Here is a 12,072-nt window from a genome sequence, read left to right as displayed (position 1 = left end):
ATGGCGATACCATCTCTGATTTTGCTGCCGACCTCGTCTGGGACCATGTAAGCAGACAAAGAACACGATTACTTTCTTTCTTCCACATTCTCTGCCTGTGAAACATGCAGCACCGGGGGCTTATTATCAACTCAGACACCCTCCCCACCCCATCTCCTGCTTCAGATCTGCAAGACTGTCATCCTAAATTGCTCTGGGAGCTGAGCGGAGTCTGGAGAATTGAAGAAGTCTTGGAAAAGGCCTTATTATCTTAGCCTAGTGTTTGAACTGAAAGGAAATCTGGTTGTCAAAAGAAAAACAGAAAGCTCTTTTTACAGAAGAATTCAGCTAGTACATGTAGAAAGAAGAGTAAAATTAGAAAATCACCATTTTGCAGCTTCCAGTGTATGAATTTATTTAGACAAAGGTATCAATAGATGCCAAACCCCCAGGATGAAAGGTTGGTAGGAACAGGATATTCATACGATCCTAAACATCAGCCCCCATGCTCCCCACTAATTATGAAGCGAAAAATGGAGCTTTACAGTGAGGAAGCAATGTGGCTATCTCCTACATTAACCAAAAAGCGCATTCTCCTACATAATCACAATACCATTATCACACCTAAGAAAATTAATAATTCCACAGTTTTCCTTAATATATAGTGTAGATTCTAATCAAGCTTACCACCAACAACATTGGGACAACCAGACAGTTTTTGAATCCCGATACGATTCTATAAGTAGTACCCAACATCACATATGAAATGTTGTTGCCAGAAATATTTCAGGATGCCATCAAACAAACCCAGAATGTGGGGCGTTCCACAAGACCATGGGCCTGGGCTCTTCAAAGAAATCAGTGTCGTGAAAAAAGAAAAAATGGCAGGAGGACTATTTAGATGAAAAAAGACTACAACAAACATTACAGTGAAATGCAGCATGTGCCCCTCGATTGGATCCTGGATTAAAAGAAAGAAATAACTCGATAGAAGACATTTTTTCAGCAACTGGAAAACTTGGAATCTACACTATATATATATATTAAGGAAAACTGTGGAATTATTAATTTTCTTAGATGTGATAATGGTATTGTGATTGTGTAGGAGAATGCGCTTTTCCGTAGGAGAGGTACCGTAAAGTATGTAGAAGTGGAACCTCATGATGTCTGGACTCGCTATCGAAACAATGCGTATCTATTTAATCCAAAGTATATACATAAACATATATGTGTGTGTATATGTATATAAATCTATTTATACTTATTCAAAAAGCTATCTACAATCTCGCCACATTAATAGATATTTCTATGACCATCTTTGTGGGCATTTTACAGTTATGCTGGAGAGTTACTTTATACCTTTGAAGGTGCTAATTAAGTGCAAGAAATTATTTTTTAAAACTACATTTAACTTTTTAGGTAAAATGAAAGATAAGCTGGGTACTATATAGCGAGGCACCTTTAGTGTCAGCAGTCTCCAATTCATGAGGAATCCTATTTGTTGCACTATATCCTTCTTAGGGTCTTTTCAAGTCAACCAGGAAAGCAAAGGGAATTATGCATGAGAAAAGGGAAGTGGAAAGCTTGAGAATTTTCAGAGGCTTCATTTTGTCCCTTCTCCTGGGAAAGTGATTTAATGATCAGTAGACCTAGTCAGTGACCCAGCACTGACTTGTACTCAGTTTAGTTACCAGGCAAGCAGAATTGAGAGCTGTTTCACTTCCTGTGCCGTATCAGTGTACCCAGGCTCAAGCAACGTTACTGCTTCCTTTTGTTCCCACTTAATTTTGTTCCCAGATTTAAAGAAATAGTTCCCTCTAATTGTAGTTTTAGGATATGGGTAACCTATGTCATCAGTTGAACCCAGATGGAGAGTTTGAGGTCAATCCTTCATAAAGCAGATTCGTTAGGGAGAGTCAGCCCAGGAAGAGGGGTCGGAGAGGATGGGGACAGGTAGAGGGCTCTCTACAGGAACACTTGTTTTGTTGGTTCCTTAAGGGCTTGGCTGTATACTAAATTGGTAGTGAATGGGTACCTACGCCCTCTACAGGTGCTGTGCTGGTCTCTGGGGAGAGGAGCAAAGGTGGGGTAGAGTGCAACATGCTTTTGCCGTCTGCCTTTTTCTTTATTGCTACCTTCCTTCCACCCTCCAGAGGAATTTCAAACATGGTGTTTGGAGGGGAACAAAGGGGAAGATTGGCTGCTTTGTAATCCTAGCTTGTAGTCCTCAGCTTGTCTTTCATTCCGATTCCCTCATTATTTCTTCTTTCCAGTAATATTTTGCAGACTTATCAGCTGTGACCCCGGACATTGCCTAGGTGCTGTCCGAGTCCTCTGGCCTGCCTTCCTTCCTCACCATCCATCGGGCACCTGACTGTTCACCCTGGAATAGTTCTCCATTAAAGGTATGCATTGTCAAGACGACACTTTGTTACTGAAACACTTCTATTGAACGTAATCAAGCAAGTGAGGGAGGGAAACAGCTTCTTCTAAGTAGTTTCTCTTCTCAACTCTCTCCCAGACAAGCCCTTTTATTTACATTTATAACTGTGTCACCTCTTAGGAGAAGGAGAAGGAAGCAGAAAGTGTGTATCTAGTATTTTCAAGGCAGTTTAAGCCTCACTCGACACCTGAAATACCTTGGGAAACAGACAAAATTGGCTACCTCTGGAGCTAATGAGCCCTTCTGTGAAGATCAGTGCTCCTTGGGGAAAAATTAAGTATATATTAATAGTACTCTTACCATCAAAAATAAATAAGGATGGTTAAAAGGGAAAGATTATTGTTTCCAAAAGAAATCTCACTCACAGGAAAAGCAAGTTTCTAAGTTTCTGAGTATACTGTTTTGTACCTGAATGAGGACATGTTGTAATAAGCCTCAATGAAAAGAATTCCGTGGAGTAACAAGTACTAAATAGATCTGGTCTTTCCAAAAAAAATGGTTCAGGTGAGTATCTGCTAGTTATGTTTAACTTGTGCATCATTGAATAATCAGTTGGCCTTCAGAACAAGGAAAATGTTTAATTTTCTCTGGTTATGGAAAACTTCACTTGGTTTGAGAAGTAGGGTGAGAAGCTGCTGTTAGAAAAATCTTTGTGTTACGGTTGTCCTTGCTTTAAAAAAAAAAAGAAAAAAAAGATTGTGTACCTTCTGATCCCAAATCAGTCTGAGAAAGTAGGTTCCCAGGTTAAATTAGCCTTCCTTCTTCTTCCACTTAACTTATTTTCAGAGCATTATCACAAGGGAAGAGGTACCAATATTAAAAAGGAAAGGGAGGGAAAAAAAGACTTCTTGTAGTGCCAATCTATATTGGAACAAGGTTTTGAAGCACTGGTGTGGCACTTGGTGACAGGCCAATCCACACTGCAAAGTGAAGGAAGAAGGAAAGTACTTCCGTGTGTTTTGTGGAATAACCCCGTCAGCAAGCGACTAAATTCTGATTAATTGCAGCCATTAAATATGGAGCTTATTTTGTGTCACTATTTCCTTTAAAATGTAGTCAAAGCAGAAAACTCTTGGGGGAAATGAGGAAACTGTAGAGTTTGCCTTTAAAGTCCATTTTTGAGGGAAAGAAATCGTGGGTTTCTATCATTCCCCCATGGAGAAGAAACCTGTTCAGGAAGCAAAGGAAACTTTTTGTTCCTAGGATGGGACACCCTGCTAATGACACATATTGGGCAAATGTTGGCATCCATAAAACACACAGTAGCAAAGACAGCGGGCAGATTTGGGTAGAACTTAGAATGCAGGGGTGGCTTTCAGAATAATGTCCAGTGCTATGTTCTTTGATTCCATGGGTTCCCTAGTTTCTCCTACAAAGCCTAGCACATGGTGGACACTTAATATATATTTATCATACAGACCCCGATGGAGTCAATATATTCCTTAGCATCTCTATTTGCATGGGATATCTGCATCTCTAAGGGTCAATTAAAGTGATCATGGAGGTCCCTAAAGTACTATAAAGAAACTAAATGGCCCTCATTATTTAATATTTAACTGTATATATTAATAGAAATTCATTCATTCAATTTTTTTTTTTTGTTAAATTAAGATACATCCAGTACTAACTAGTAAGTTCTCTGTATCCTGGACAGGCCAGTCCTCAGAAGCCGACCATGCCTGCAAACAGCGTGGCGTCAACGTGCCTGGATTCGCACACCCCAGGTAGATGTCTACCCAAGAGAAATGAAAATACCTGTGCACACATGTCCATAGCAGCAATATTCATAATAGGAAGAAGTGGAAACAAACCCAAATGTCCATCAACTGATGAACAGATAAACAAAATGTGGGCTATCCATACAATGAAATATTATTCCGCCATTAAAAGAACTAAATTACTGATACAGACATAGAGCATATTATGTGACGTGAAAGAAACCAGTCAAGATGGCTACATGTTATATGATTCCTAAATGTCTAGAATGGACAAGTCTATACAGACAGAAAGGGGATCAGTGTTTGCCTGGGGCAGGCAGGGAGTGGGGTGCAGGGGGAGACGGGGGTGACTGCTGTAGGGTTTGGGGTTCCCTGCTGAGGTGATGAAAATGTTCCAGATAGACTCTGATGTTGACTATACATCTCTGTGATTATTCATGAAACTCTGTGAAACGTTTTACTCTGTGAAACGACATGGAATTGTACACTGTGAATGGGTGAATTATATGATGCAGGAATTATTTCTGAATAGAGCTGTGAAAAGAAAAAAATGCTGGATTTGAATTCTAGGACCTATTGCTTACTAGCTTAGGTAAGTTACTTATCTGAAAAGGGGTCAATATACTGTGTTTCCTCAAAAATAAGACCTAGCGAGCCAGACCATCCTCTCTAATGCATCTTTTGGAGCAAAAATTAATGTAAGACCCAGTATTATATTATATAAGACCTGGTATTATATAAGACCTGGTATTATATTATATTTATTATATTATATTATATAAGACCCTGTCTTATATTAAAATAATACCGGGTCTTATATTAATTTTTGCTCCAAAAGACGCATTAGAGCTGATGGTCCCGCTGGGTCTTATTTTCGGGAAACACAGTAGATAGTATCTACTTCATGGGGTTGTTGCTGTAAAGATTAAAAGGTAATCCTGGTGAAAAGCCTGAAACATGCCCAGAACGTAAGTGGTAGCTATCATTCATTATGAAAGGACATGGATCCGTCCACAGCCCATGCTGCTATATTTTACACCATTGAGGGTGCACCCCAGGTCCCATGCCCTGCAGCCTGCACCTTAGCCGCATGTGAAAAGGTGACCTGGGCCAATCACATTCCTGCTCTTCAGATTGAAACGGAAAAACAGAGAGACTTGGGTGAATGACTGTGAGGTTTAAATTTCAGGGTCACAGGGGTTGGGTGAGCCTTGTGCTAATCAAAGTGATGAGGGAGCAGAAACACCTGAGGGGACAGCAGGGCCTGCGAGAGAGATGCTGGGGACAAGGAGTACTGCCAAGAGTGAAGTGGGGGTGGCCAGAACCTAGAACTGCCTGAATTCCTGATCATTTCTTTGTCCAATCCCAAGCCGTTTGTCACCATGCCCTATGCCACCAGCATTGTGAAGACAGCCAAGGGCTAAATAGTAGGCGGATGCAATCACATCACAGGCCCAAGACCCACTTTCACGTCCCAGCGTAGGGACCACGTACCAGCTCTGTGACGCTGGGCGAGGCACTGCAGGGGCCCCTTTTCAGATAAGTAATTTCCCTGAGCTCTCGGAACCTCAGTCGCCTTTATCTGTCCAACCCCCCACTCCCCAGGGTTGTTGGAAGAATGAAATGAGATAACGCATCAAAGACTCAGCATATAGGGAATACTCAATAAATGAGACATTATTCGTTAATACTCTTCGCTTTTTTTTTATTATTAATGTAACTACTACTTGCAAGCAAAAGTACTTAATTAAATAGCTGGTTCTATGAAGTTATTTAACAACATGCAGTCCTTCTGTTGAAAGGGAAATTGTATAAAAGAATACTTGATAGTGAAAATTTTAGAAATGCCACCCCCCATTTCACTTGAGTGATCTACTCAGTCCCTTCTTTTGCGGATGAAGGAACAGACATCTAAAGATCTGCAGGTCCTTCCAGATCACAGAGCCAAACAGAGGCCTTGCGGGGATGAAAGGCCAGGCTTCCTGACCCCAGGGGCGACCGGTTCACCGACTCGGATCACCACACAGTGTTACTGAACTCACTTAGCAAACTTCCCATGTTCTCTTAACCAGCGCTGTACTCTTCTTAGTATGCTTCAAACAGAAGGCCTAATTAAAGTCCTAAGGCTGCTTACTTCTTTACTGCATATTTTTATTATACTAATTTTGCTGTACAAATGGTAATACATCCACTATTTATTGTAGTGGGGTTTTATTCCACTGAGTTACTGGCTGGTCCACTCCTGTGGCCATGTTCCACCAGGGACCCTTCTCCATGGGGACATCACAAGAAGGTCCTGGTTTCCCAATGACCCAAACTGTTCTTCCCTTGCTGTGACCCAGAGAAAGAATTCCCCATAGAGGAAGGACAGTGGAGTCGTCCCAGGGGCGACTTACATTGTTTTTTACATGATTGTAACACCAATTATCCTAGAACTGGGAGGGGAAAAAACGCTCCAAACCCTTCCTTTCTTGTCAGATTTCCCAGCGGAGTGAGCATGGCACAGTTCCTTTTTCTTTTCTGCAATTATTTTCAGATTAATTTGCTGCTGGCCCAGTTTACTTCTATTCATTTCTAGAGCCATTGCATCACACCTAAATGAGTTTCCTCTTTCTATTGTTAGACGAATTTTCTCAAAAGATTTGAAAAGTTTCTGCTTCCTCTTTATTCTGTTTTGTGGGTGAAGCATTTTATTCAGACTCTTCCTCCAGGTGTCCTCTTGAGTTACAAAGTTAAATGCTATTTCGTGGGTGGGAGACCTTGAGAAATGTTGACAGTTGTAGGCGCCAGTTTCCCAGCCGACGTTTATTTCCTGCCATTGGCTTATCCGGGGATGTGCCTCTGGTGTTTTGCATGTTACACTCAGTAACTTGTCCTTGCTCATCGTAATAACGGTGAACACATTATAACAGAAACCATTTAGCGAGGTCTTACTATGTGCTAAGTGCTTTATATAGATCATGCTAGTTAATCCTCTTCATGGTCTTAAGAGGTGGGTTTTATTAGCCCTGCTAATAAGATAGATGAAGAAAGTGAAGAATTTCAAAATTTAAGTACGTTGCCCAAGATCATTCAGCTTGTAAGCTGCAATGACTGCCTGAGTCCTTATTCCCCATGTGCCCGTGCTTCTCAAACTGCAGAAGCAGCATTCGCATTATTTCGGATATCGTCAGAAATGCAAATTCTTGAGCTGCTTTCCCAGATCTACTGAGTCAGACATTCAAGGAGTGGGGCCCAGCCACCCGTGTTTTCACCAGCCCTCCTGGGGATTCTGATGGGTGCTGAAGTCAGAGAATCAGCTTTGTAGGCAGGAAGACATCACATCTGTGGACAGGGAGCTGGGAAGTCTATCTGGGAAATGACTCCAGGAACTCTGGGTTGCCTGGCCTGGGGCTGGCTGGGACCTGTGGCTTCCTGTCTCTCAGGAGGAGAGCTGAGGCCCCCTGACTTCCAGGGGCGGGGCAGTTGGCCTTTCTCTGAATTCCTCTGAACAGCTAGCATCAGAGCTCAGACTGTCTGCCTGAATCATAAATGGTTATCGTCACTCTCCAATTCCTGCCCCTACGCCATGCGAAGACACCCACACTTTCCTAGCCACAAAGGAGAACTTGAGGGTGAGTGGTTGAGGGGCAGAGTCCCCTCTCCTGCACAGACCCTCCATGGTCCAGCTGTGTCTCAGCCAAAGCACATCGCCTGATCCTGCAGAGGCTGCCCCATGCACCTGTGGATTCCAGCCTGCCTCCAGCGATAATGCTAGGACTGAAACACCTATTTGTTCGTTTCCTATTGCTGCCATGACCACACACTCAGCAGCTTAACGCAGACTTACTTTCTTACAGTTCCATAGGTCAGAAATCCGACGTGGGTCTCACGAAGGTAAAATCAAGGTGCTAGTAGGTCTGTGTTCCTTTCTGGGGGCTCTAGGGGAAAATCTGTTTCCTTGCGTTCTCTAGCTTCTGGAGGACACACACGTTCCTTGGCTCATGGCCCCTTTCTCCATTCCTCTCTGACCATTCTTCCATACTCGCCTTTCCCTGTGACCATAGCCAGGAGGGGTTCTGCTGCTTTTAAGGCCCAATGTGACTAGATTGGGCACACCCCAGTCATCCCGGGTACTCTCCCCGCCTCCAGGACCTTAGCTTAATCACATCTGCAACATCCTTCTGGCCAGGTAACATATTCACAGTTTCTGAGATTAGGACACAGACATCTTTGTGTCCTAATAACAGACAGCTTATTATGTTATGCTGCCTGGCAGAGTCTTCTCTTGTAGCCTAGGGTGACATTCTCTTTTAAAGACTATAGCAGCAAATTTCAAGGGATAAGAACAAGGAGAGAAGATAAATCCATATATTATTTGTCAATTAGAGGACTGTGTAACGCCATGTTTCCTTGACTCTAAGACTGTTTACTGAAATATACCTCTGCTTTGAAAACATTTTTTTGAGAAAAAAAGAAGCACTGTCTTATTAGAAGTGTCCATAGATCATAGCATACATCCAGATTTCAGAAATGATACAATGGGATGGAAGTGTGTCTCAGAATCAAAGTGACGCCACAATAACACCAACCAGGTTTCTTGCCCTTCTTGTACCTGCCCAATTGATCGCCATAAAGTACTAGTATGAAGTAGGCAAGAAAGGAAACGCAGGCTCTTAGAAGTTTAGTGACTAGACCTACAGTCTCCTAAACAGACGCTGGGACCCGAAGCCCAGCCTTTCACATGAATCCCGGGCTCTATTGTATGAGGCAAGGCTGCCCAAGTGGGGGGTGATAGTTGTAGTCTCCCCAGAAAGAAGTTACTTCCTCAGTGATCACCAAGCTTGGGGTCACAGATCCCTGGGGAACCAAAGAGTGATTATAAAGACTGGGAGCTCATTTATATGTTTTGTTTGAAGCTTGAAAAGGTAATACGCATTTGTACCTTTCAAATTTATACAGGTGCTGATGTGTTTAATATACAGTTTCCTTTGCTAACGTACTGTTTTCGTTTTCAAAACAAATGGATACTACAAGTAAAACTGCCGTGATAAGACCATCTGATATATACTATATGTGTACAAGAGGACACTTTGGTCAGCGTTGCTCAAGCAGTGGTTCGCCGTAATCAGGAGTGTCTGGACGCTGATGGGAACCACTCTGAGCACCTCTTGTAATTGCAGAAGTCAAATGTGACTTGTATTCATCTTTTGTTATCAGTGTATATTGCGTATTACAATTTTAATAGTTTTCCTTTCTTAAAATGTGTATACTTTTCTTGGGCACCATATATATATTACATATGTATACTTCCCCTTTACAATTGAGCTCTCCTTCTTGACAAAGTTGGGATTATTCTTCTCCTTCATTTTACTTGACTTCAAACATTGTGAAAGCTAGCATCGAGAAGGGAACCATGACTGATTTCTTATGTTAGTCCTTCTCTCTCTTTCCAAAGGCACAGAAAGCATCTTTTACTTGCTCTGAACTTCCTTTGGTGCCATTCTGGCTTCTTCTCATCTTTCTCTCCACTCACCACTGTCAGGAACATCAGAAAGATAACTGGATGCTAAGTACGGAGAAGGAAAATTATAGGTTGTGCTGGAGTTGTCAGTCGTGGTGCTTGCCACGCCCGTGGCATTACTGAGCAAAATGCCCCACAGCACAGGTACTGGAGGGGAGTGCTAGTGGTTTATTTTAGGAAAGCAGTGGTTTACAAATGGCCACGGTCAGCAGTGCCACCAACATCTGGGAACTTGTTAGAAATGCAAATTCTCGGGCCTGCCCCAGAACAGCTGAATGATGGCTGGGCCCACCAATCATTGCTGAGGCACACGTCAGTTCCGCCTGAACTTCTCATTACAGCTGATTGGACCAGAGACAACAACTTGACTCAGTGCAGCTAAACCGCAGGCTCCGGGCCTGTGGTGGGCAGTGGTGTGAAAAAGCGGAGCCTGGCAGAGCAGCCTTCCTCTTTGTGACAGTTGAACGGGGAAACTGCTATCTTGGGTGTTAGCACACTGGATGTGGAATGGGCCTGTGCAGTAGTGTGGAGACCACAAAGGTTCATGAGTGTTCTGGAAACAGGAACTGCACTGTGACTAAGCAGAAGCTGTGAAGCAAACTTTAAAAAGACACTGAGGAGAGAGTGAGGAAGGCAAAATGACTGATGGAGAAGAAATAAGTGTGCAGGGAACAGATGACCTTGGAGAGGTGGGAGTGAACTGGGGACCCCCCCTCCCCAGGAAGACCAAGGGCACCTGCTGCTGAGGTCCTGGGGGCTCCCGCTGACCCTCAGGTTCTGGTTCTGTCCTCCACAGTGTTCCAGTCCCTTCCAAAGCAGAACCATTCCGCTTTCTGCAGCTCCTGTTCCGTCCATGTGTCCTTAAAACGTATCTATCTTTGCATTTTCTTTAAGGAACCACCCCACCCTTTTTTGGTGTTTTCAAGGAGGGAGTGAAGACCAAACCATTTGAACAAGAAAAGAAGACAAAAACCAAACAAAAAGGAAATGAAAAGTTCTCTGTCACTTTTCCTCACTGGCTGCAGCACAAATCAGCAAAACTACGAAGCCTACATTCACAGGCTTTCCAATCAGGTGATTTCAGCACCTGACTCTGAAGGATGCCCGGTGAAAGAACCACATGGCAAAACATTTTTGCCTCATTTCTGTTGTCTAAATCTACAGAGAAAAGTGACCTATTATTTAAAAAAATACTTAGGAATGCTTATTTTATATACGCATATTAAATAGATTGATAAGGGTCATAATCATAACTAATGATTTTTGAGCTATTCCTATAAATCGAGCAACGTTCAAAGCATTTCACATGTTTGAAATTATTTAATGTCAGTTCCACAAGGACGAGACTTTTCATCTGCTTTGCTCACTGCTGTATTCTCAGGGCCTGGATTCGTGTTTGGCAACAAGTCAACCAGCAATAAATACTTGTTGACTGAATTAAAGTGGATCATCACAAAACCCTTCAGGTTTGGATACAACAGCAGGTGCTATGATATCCAAGTTGCAGGCCCTTGTGGCACACAGATGGAGAGTCACGTCTCGACTGTCTACATATGGTATGTGAGCTTCAGGCAGCAAGCTTCTGCTGGGAAGAAGACCCTGACTTCGGGGTCAGTCTTACAGATGTATTGGGGGAAGAGTGATGTTCAGATTTCATCCTATCACCATCTGAAGGTTTTAATTCTTTCTATGATTCATTCATTCATTCATTCATTCATTCAGCAAATATGGAGTGAACACTGACACATACGCTGTGTTGTTCTAGGCACGGAGGACATAGCATCGAACACTCAAATGCTGTACCTGCCCCCATGAGGAGCGCTAAACAGAATCATTTCAGGTAGTGACATGTGCGTGCAGAAGACAAGCAGATGTGGTAGAGCATAACGGGAAAGGACGGGTCACTTTGTATTGGGGAACCAGGAGAGGCTTCACCGAGGAGGTAACATTCATGTCGAGACCGGAATGGTAGGAGCCAGCAGCCATGAGAAGGGTGGAGCGCTGCAGGTAGGAGGAGCAGCACGTGCGAAAGCCTGTGCTCTAGGAGCAGTGAGAAGGATGACTCGGCTGGACCATGGCCACCAACGACTGTGAGGGAAGATGAAATAAGAGGTGGGGCCTTGTCTGTCGGCCATGGTGGCAGCCAGGAGGTGTGTGCTCAGGTCATCCTTGAAAAGCGAACCTGCCATAAGTAGTATAGGATGCGACAGCCTCTAGCAGCAGCTCCTGTGGGATCAGCCAGTGTTCCAGCTGACAACACCCTCTTCCTGGGCAGCTGCAGCTATAATGACTGAACATGGTGGGAAGACTAAGGCCCGGCCATTCTGGCTCAATGCAAGACTCTTCTAATCCTTGTTCTCGACTTTCCTGTTGGACTGGCCTAGACAGCACTGCATGGGTTCTCCAGAGAAATAGAACCAATAGGAGAC

General features: G+C 43.3%; 1 long non-coding RNA gene across 1 annotated transcript; it reads left to right on the top strand.

Moving 5' to 3' along the window:
- Positions 1–2,177: 2,177 nt before the first annotated feature.
- On the top strand, positions 2,178–10,673 carry LOC117037020 (uncharacterized). The gene is made up of 3 exons (XR_004425464.1): positions 2,178–2,384; positions 4,077–4,146; positions 10,538–10,673. It is a non-coding gene; the product is annotated as an uncharacterized LOC117037020 (long non-coding RNA).
- Positions 10,674–12,072: the final 1,399 nt, after the last annotated feature.

The sequence above is a fragment of the Rhinolophus ferrumequinum genome, chromosome 17, assembly GCF_004115265.2.
Source record: "Rhinolophus ferrumequinum isolate MPI-CBG mRhiFer1 chromosome 17, mRhiFer1_v1.p, whole genome shotgun sequence".
In the NCBI taxonomy this organism is placed as follows: Eukaryota; Metazoa; Chordata; class Mammalia; order Chiroptera; family Rhinolophidae; genus Rhinolophus; species Rhinolophus ferrumequinum.
This window is presented reverse-complemented; position numbering and strand designations above follow the sequence as displayed.